Source organism: Triticum dicoccoides, chromosome 3B (assembly GCF_002162155.2).
Source record: "Triticum dicoccoides isolate Atlit2015 ecotype Zavitan chromosome 3B, WEW_v2.0, whole genome shotgun sequence".
NCBI lineage: Eukaryota > Viridiplantae > Streptophyta > Magnoliopsida > Poales > Poaceae > Triticum > Triticum dicoccoides.
This window is the reverse complement of record NC_041385.1, coordinates 749743731-749752302: the sequence shown is the minus strand read 5'-3', so window position 1 is coordinate 749752302 and position 8572 is coordinate 749743731.

Here is an 8572-nt window from a genome sequence, read left to right as displayed (position 1 = left end):
CTGCAGCACGCCAGGCCGGTCTGGATAGGAGGCGCCGGTGGCTTGGAAGCGAGCATGAGGCAAGGGGCGGAGCCTGCGGGAGTGGTGGCTTAATGCGAGGCCGATGAAACCGGGGCGGTTGAAACCAATGGTGGCTCACCGCAGCTCGTGCATAAGCCGGGCGAGGGCGAGGCCTCAAGGGCGGCTCAACGGCAACCGTGGCGTGGCAAAGCCAACAGGTGGCTTGGCCAAGCGCAAAGGCGATGCGGCTTGGACTGAGACGGCTTAGCGCGAGGTTGGTGATGTGGTGTCGTGAGCCCCAACGGCGGAGGTGGCGATGTGAACCGGCAACGTGGTCGGTAAAGTAGGCCACTGCAACGACGACAACTGTTCTGGGTGGCTCGTTGCGGAGGCAGCGCTCGAACGGCGACTCAGAAATAGCAGGCGACTTGGCGGGGGTGACTCATGGTAGCAGGGCAGGTTCAGAACCGGCGGCAGGGCATGCTCAAGGTGGAGGTGAAACCGAGGCCGGCTCGGGGCCGGACCAGCGGGGGCGACTCAGCGCGACCTTGGTGGCGACTCTCCCGCTGCGATTGAGGCATGGCGGGTTATGGCGATAGGGCCGGCTCGACCCGGCGGAGGAGGCGGTTGATCAGGGCCGTGGCTGCGGACGAAGACCGGCGGCTCGTGGCCCACTCCATCAGTGGATACTTGAAGCTTGAGCAGCGCTGTAGTAGAGGCGGAGGCCGACGATGGCGGCTCAGTGCCACAGGAGCGAGGTCCGCGTAGGGCGGCTGGTGGCTCGAGGTCAAACGGCTTGACCTGGCCGCGAGAAAAGCGACGGCGAGGTGATGTGGCTGACGGCAAGGTGGAGCAAGAACAGTGCGTCGGTCCTGGCAGAAGCGTGGTAATAGAGGCGAAGCGAGTCAGACAGGCAGGTTTGACCCGAATATGCGCGCCGCTGTGAGCAACTTTTTGCAACCGGTAATATGCCTTGCTGGAAGTAGCGTGATGGTAAAAACAAAGGTTGGACTAATACTCTGTACTAGCGCAAATACTAGTGCCTTCATGTGTTGTGGGTAATGGAGTAGTAGCTGATGACTTGATTTTTGGTCTTCGTGCACAAAGCAGCAGCAGTCAGATTGATTTTTGCCTCGGGACTTGACGCTGCGTACGGAGCAGCAGTTGCAACATGGCGAAACAGCAAGGAATAGCAATCTGACCCGGATACTGTAATACATGTACTTGGAGCAGAAAAAATTCCATTCGATCTCGGTGATTTGCGTCAGCTGCTTAAAACCAACACATCGGCCCGATTACTTTGTGGCCATTGTTGAATCAGATTCCTGTCCGGTCTCGTCTGCAGCAGAAAACACGATCTGCCCTCGGTTTCAACGAGTCGCCGAGCAGCGCGTGAGGCGCCGCACGTAAACCCTAAAATCTCTACGGATCTTGTATCTGTTGGCTCCAAAAATTTAACCATAATTCTGATCTCCCAATAATAAATTTGCCGACTCTGTCCATGGTCGTCTAGCTTAATCATGAACCTCTTGATCCCTAAGAAAGATCCATCCAAGAACTCAACTCCACCGTGCACCATGCCCCATGGTGGGCGCAACTGTCATGGAATTGCCACGGCAGATGTCCTTAGTGTGAGGACTTAGTCGCGAGGCCAACGCATCTATGTGGTAGCTTGAGAGGGGTTGGGCAGAATCGAGAGACGCAACATAGACAAGGATTTAGACAGCTTTGGGCCCCGGGAGACATCATCCGGTAATAACCCTACATGTTGTTTGTGTCTAGATCTCATTATGGTCATGAGGGAGTCGCTGGTAAGCCGACTCTTTGTGTCTAGCCCTAGAGATTGTTTCTTATTGCTTGTCGCTTGTGGTGCCCTTCCACAACTTATATAAGTTAAAGGGGCGGGTTACATGTGGAGTCCTATTAGGATTAGGACTAGTCTATTACAATTGGAATCCTAGTCTACCCCCTTAAGGGAAAACTCTTTATGCCTTTCCTCGTAAACCGGCCCACCAGAGTATAATCCGGCTTGCAGGGCCTTGGGCCTTGTCGTCCGTCTAATCCGCCCGCCGGGTCTCTAATGAGTCACAATGTCTAGGTGGGTTATATGTAAACCGCCATGTCCGGGCAGATCGCCAGTGAATCGCCAAGCTCCAGCCGGGTCTCTGGTGAGTTGCCAAGTCCGGCCGGGTCATACCGCGGGGTATATCCCTGACACCCGGCATGTCCTTTGGGGACCATTCAAAGATATCCCAATTCTTGCGGAGGAAATCAACGAGCTCACTTTCCTATTTGCTGTCCAGATTTGTTCCCACTAAAGTGAACCTCTACGGGTGCTCCGGGTCCAAAGGTATCTTCTTTGTTTCCTTGGCCGGCTGGAAAGAGCCCTGAGCTTCCGATTCCTTGGGATCAAGCGACATGTCCAGCTGCTTGCCAGCCATTGCCACGACCCGGTCAAGGATCTTTCTCTCAGCAGCAATCACGAGGGACTCGGCCAGCCGACTGTTGACTGGAGCGTAGGCGGTTGATTTCTTTTAGTCTTCGACTATGGTGATGATGCCCTTGGCGCTCGCCATCTTCATCTTAAGGTAAGCATAGTGAGGCATGACCATGAACTTGGCCAGAGCAAGTTGGCCAAGTAACGCATGGTAGGGGCTCTCTAGGTCCACCACTTCAAACCAAACAGCCTCACGGTGGAAGTGATATTTGTCTCCGAAGAGGACGTCTATCTTGATCTTGTCGGTTGGTGAGCATGAAAGGTCGGGTACAATGCCATGGAATATGGTCCGACTGGGCAAGAATTGCTTCGACTTGATGTTCTGCTTCTCCATGGTGTCGCGATACAGGATGTTGATGTTGCTTCCGCCATCGGTTAGGACTCGGGAAAAACGAACAACATGCCTCTCTGTTGCAAACGCGGCATCCAACACCATGGCATAAGAGCCCGGAGAAGGCATCACTTTCGGGTGATCAGCCCGGCTCCAGCTGTTAGGCTTCTCAGACCAATGCATGAATTCTGGGGTTGTGGAGGCGACAACATTGACCTCTTGATGATGTCGGCGCTGACTGCGTCGGTCGTCAGCTTGGCTCATGAAGACGATGTAGGCCACGTGCTCTTCAGGAAACTCGTCCTGAATGGCTTCGACTATTGGGCAAGCGGTCGGCTGTTGAGGAGCCGGAGGTGGCTGGCCAGTAGGCGGAGGAGGCAGCAGCCCCTCGCCTTTGGAGATTCGGGTGAGCCAATGGCACTTCCGGGTTGTATGGTTGGATGGCTTCGTGCCACTGTGGAACTTGCAGGGGGCGCCGAGAGTTTGCTTGTAGGAGAAGGCGGGCTGCCAGGCCAGCTTGCCTTTCTGACGCTTGGGCTGGGGTTGCCCTTTTGGTTGCTGGTCTTCGACTGTTGCCACCTGTCGATTGGCAGAAACCGGCATCTGGGCCTTGCGCTTGTTGTCGTTCTGATACGGGCGCCGACTAGTGTCGCCAGCCGACGTTTTGGGTGCCGAAGGGAGCACCTTTCCAGAGGCGTCCAACCGAAGCTCTGACTTCATCAAGGAGTCGGCAGAGGTGTACTTTTCTGCTATCATCAGCAGCTCGTCGAGTGTGGCCGGCTCGTCGCAGAGGAGCCGATGCTTGAGGAGGGTGCCTTCTCGGCACCCGGCGGTGAAATATTCTATGGCCTGCACCTTGTGCACCCCTTCGCAGGAGTTGCAGAGCTCGGCCCAACGCGTCAGGTAGTCACGGCTGGACTCGGTTGGGCCTTGAACACACAGGGAAAGTTGGCGTGGCTTGGGCGCCCGCTTGTACGTGCTGGTGAAGTTGCAGTTAAAGACCTCCGTGAAATCCAACCAACTGTTGACACTGTAGGGCTTGAGGCTGTTTAGCCAGGTCTGTGACGTGCCCTAAAGCATGAGGGGGACGTACTTCACGACAACGCGCCTATTGTCGTTGGCGATGCTGACTGCAGTGGAGTAGTCTATCAGCCAGTCTTCCGGCTTCACCGAACCGTTGTACTTGGGCGTGTCTCTTGGGAGCGAGAACCCTTTGGGAAAGGGCTCGTTTTGAATGCAGGGGCCGGAGCAAGGTGGACCGACATCGTCCTCCTCTTCTAGCGCCAGGGATCGCGCCATGCGGTCGATCCGGTGGCAGGCGTCATTCTCGCCGACTCCTTTGCGGCGGCCTAGCCGGTCGCCGAGCATTGGGTGCCCAATTGGCAGTGGAGATGGATATCGCTCCCTGCGGGGTGGAGGAGGAGGCGGGGTATCACCTCGCCGCTCCACGGCTCGGGGGCGGCCTTCTTTGTCACGCTCGATGGTGAAGCGCGTCTGACTGCGGCTAGCAGCCGGCTCCTTATCCTTTCGCTCGTGGGCACCGCCCGCAGTCGGCGTCCGAGAGGTCGCGCCATGCTCTCGGCGAGGGGGAGGACTTTCGGTAGGGGCGTCGGCTTCTTGTCGTTCTGCGGTCGCGTCGATAAGCTACTGGACGTGTATCGTCATGCAGCGTAGCTCGTCTCCATCCAAGCCGTCCAGCTCGTGTGCTGCCGCCTAAGCGGCACGCAGGTTCTCGAGCGGCGTGGCGTAGACCGGGCGGTCGGCCCCCAGCATGCTAGCGCCAAGCCGGCTAGGCCCGCCAACAGCCGGCATGTCGGAGGCGGCACAATCAACCTCGCGTTGATAGGCTTCGTTCAGGCGTCTCATGGTGGCTATCTTCTTGCCGTTCTCGATGAGGGCAAGGCGGTGAGCCTCCAGTGTCTCGGCGTCAGTGTCAGCCAGAATGGGCGCGGACAGGTCTTGCAGCACCGTCTGCAGAGTGTCGTGGGCGTTCTCGCCGGATGCGGCGCCGTGGCTAATGACCAACACCTCGATGACGATGTTGTCGCCGCTGTCGGTGTGAGGAAGAGTGTCGTCGATCACCACCATGTTGGTGGGGAAGGCGTCGAGGGAAGCCGTGTCGGAGTTGACAAGCATTCGGTCGGTGGATCCGATCGACTCCGGGTCGGAGGTGACCTCGTTGGCGATGTCAAGCTTGCCAAGGAGGTCGATGAGGCAGCTCTCAAAGCTGGTTGCACCCGCGCCGGGCGCGGGCTCATCGAAGAGGCGAACCTTACCGAGAAGATCGGCGAGGCGGCTCGCTACGCAGGCGGTGTCGACGCCATGCAGCACGTCGGGGCAAGCGCCATCGGGCGTGCCGGGCTGACTATGCTTACTGGGAAGGAACAAGGTTCCTGTCCAGAGCAGATCTCCGGACAACGGTGCACCTGGCCCCATGGTGGGCGCCAAATGTCGGGTGGTAGGTGCGACATATGCCAAAGGATGGCTAATCATAGTGGGAGCCAGTAAGATATCACCGGTGCCTGCAAACGGGATAAGGCGAAGACATGCACGTCGGCGAATCTTACCCAGGTTTGGGTCTCTCCGTGGAGATAACACCCCCAGTCCTGCTCTGCGGGGTCTCCGCATGATCACTAAATCAGTAAGTAGCTACAAGAGGCTCCTTGAGCTGTTCGGCTAGAGGAAGAAGAAGGGCAAGGCTAGCTCTCCTCTTCTCTCTATGTGGTGTGTGTAGTTCTAATGGATCAACCCTTTGCATGGGTGTCTTGGGGGGGTTTATATAGGCCTACCCCCCAGGAGTACAATGGTAATCCGGTTGGGCGCGGGCCCAGGCCGTCAGCATCTATGGTCGCCGGCTTCTCCGCCAACCGCTGGGGCCCGCCGACTGGTGGGTCTCGCCGGCTGCCGGCATCTCGGCCGACATGCTCGGCCCACCGCCTATGGGCCCTGTCGGCTGCTCATTACTGTAGCCTTGCCCCTGGTGATGATGGCTTTGTCTGGGTGGGCGTGGCTACAGTGCTGCCGCCTGGCGGGCGCTCACTATAGCCTCACCCCGTCTTATCTAGTTAATGGCGCACAAGCCCCAAGAGGGGGGAGGGCCGACTATTGGGAGCGGGCTCCTCCATACGTCGGCCAGTCTGGTCTTGCCGCCTTGGAGTGGTCACTGCCAGGTAGGGCCCGCTGCCTGCGGGCCGTACTGATAGCCTGTCGTGGATGATGTCATGGTAAACATGGCAACAATGTCGCGCCCGGCGGGGGATGGCCGCCCGGTACGGTGCATTGTGGCCATGGTCGCTCTGCGATTCAGGGGCAACAGAGTCCATTGTTGCCACGCCCCGTATTGTCGTTGTTATGTGGGTGCAGACTTTGAGGGAGAATATGGTGGGCCGCCTTCCAGGGGTCGGCCACTCTGGTGGCCGCCTGCTAGGAGTCGGCCCCTTTAGAGTAGCTGGTCAAGCTTTGCCGCCTTCTTGCAACCGGCCCCAGGACCAGCCGGCCGTGGGAAGGCGACCCTTTGTCTTGAATGTTTGAGGGACGCAGTCGTCCCGATGTCTTGAAAAGCCGGGGGAGGCCGATATGGCTACCCGTAGTCATTTACTCCGACAATGTAATTGTTTTACTTTATCACTAAGCGGTAGCGATAGTCGTAGTAACAATAGTTGGCGAGACGACAATGATGCTACGATGGAGATCAAGGTGTCGCGCTGGCGATGATGGAGATCATGACGATGCTTCAGTGATGGAGATCATGAGCACAAGATGATGATGGCCATATAATGTCACATATTTTTGATTGCATGTGATGTTTATCTTTTATGCATCTTATTTTGCTTAGTACGGCGGTAGCATTATAAGATGATCCCTTACTAAATTTCAAGGTATAAGTGTTCTCCCGGAGTATGCACCGTTGCTACAGTTCTTCATGCTAAGACACCACGTGATGATCGGGTGTGATAAGCTCTAGTTCACATACAACGGGTGCAAGCCAGTTTTGCACACGCAGAATACTCGGGTTAAACTTGACGAACCTAGCATATGTAGATATGGCCTCGGAACACTGGAGACCGAAAGGTCGAGCGTGAATCATATAGTAGATATGATCAACATAGTGATGTTCACCATTGAAAGCTACTCCATCTCACGTGATGATCGGACATGGTTTAGTTGATTAGGACCACGTGATCATTTAAATGACTAGAGGGCTGTCTATCTAAGTGGTAATTCTTAAGTAATATGATTAATTGAACTTTAATTTATCATGAACTTAGTCCTAACAGTATTTTGCAAATTATGTTGTTGATCAATAGCTCGCGTTGTAGCTTCCCTATGTTTTTTATATTTTCCTAGAGAAAACTAATTTGAAATATGATAGTAGCAATGATGCGGACTGAGTCCATGATCTGGGATTTATCCTCATTGCTGCACAGAAGAATTATGTCCTTGATGCACCGCTAGGTGACAAAACTATTGCAGGAGCAGATGCAGACGTTATGAATGTTTGACTAGCTTAATATGATGACTACTTCATAGTTTAGTGCACCATGCTTTACGGCTTAGAATCGGGACTTCAAAGACGTTTTGAACGTCATGGACCATATGAGATGTTCCAGGAGTTGAAGTTAATATTTCAAGCAAATACCCGAGTTGAGAGATATGAAGTCTCCAACAAGTTCTATAGCTAAAAGATGGAGGAGAATAGCTCAAGCAGTGAGCATGTGCTTAGATTGTCTGGGTACTACAATCGCTTGAATCAAGTGGGAGTTAATCTTCCAGATAAGATAGTGATTGACAGAGTTCTTTAGTCACCATCACCAAGTTACTGTAACTTTGTGATGAACTATAGTATTCAAGGGATGACGAAAACGATTCCCATGCTCTTCGCGATGCTCAAATCGACGAAGGTAGAAATCAAGAAAGAACACCAAGTGTTGATGATTGACAAGACCCCTAGTTTCAATAAAAGGGCAAAGGGAAAGAAAGGGAAGTTCAAGTAGAATGGCAAGCAAGTTGTCACTCCCGTGAAGAAGCCCAAAGCTGGACCAAAGCCTAAAACTAAGTGCTTCTACTGCAAAAGAAATGGTCACTAGAAGCGGAAATGCCCTAAATATTTGGTGGATAAGAAGGATGGCAAAGTGAACAAGGGTATATTTGATATACAGGTTATTGATGTGTACCTTACTAGTGTTTATAGTAGCCCCTGGGTATTTGATACTTGTTCAGTTGCTAAGATTAGTAACTCGAAACAGGAGTTACAGAATAAACAGAGACTAGTTGAGGGTGAAGTGATGATGTGTGTTGGAAGTGGTTCCAAGATTGATAAGATCATCATCGCACACTCCCTATACTTTCGAGATTAGTGTTGAACCTAAATAAATGTTATTTGGTGTTTGCGTTGAGAATAAATATGATTAGATCATGTTTATTGCAATATGATTATTCATCTAAGACAGAGAATAAATTGTTATTCTGTTTACATGAATAAAACCTTTTATGGTCATACACCCAATGTTGATGGTTTATTGAATCTTGATTGTAGTGATACACATATTCATAATATTGATGCCAAAAGATGCAAAGTGTATAATGATAGTGCAACATATTTGTGGCACTGCTGTTTGGGTCATATCGGTATAATGCGCATGAAGAAACTCCATGCTGATGGACTTTTGGAATCACTTGATTATGAATCACTTGGTGCTTGCGAATCGTGCCTTATGGGCAAGATGACTAAAACTCTGTTCTCC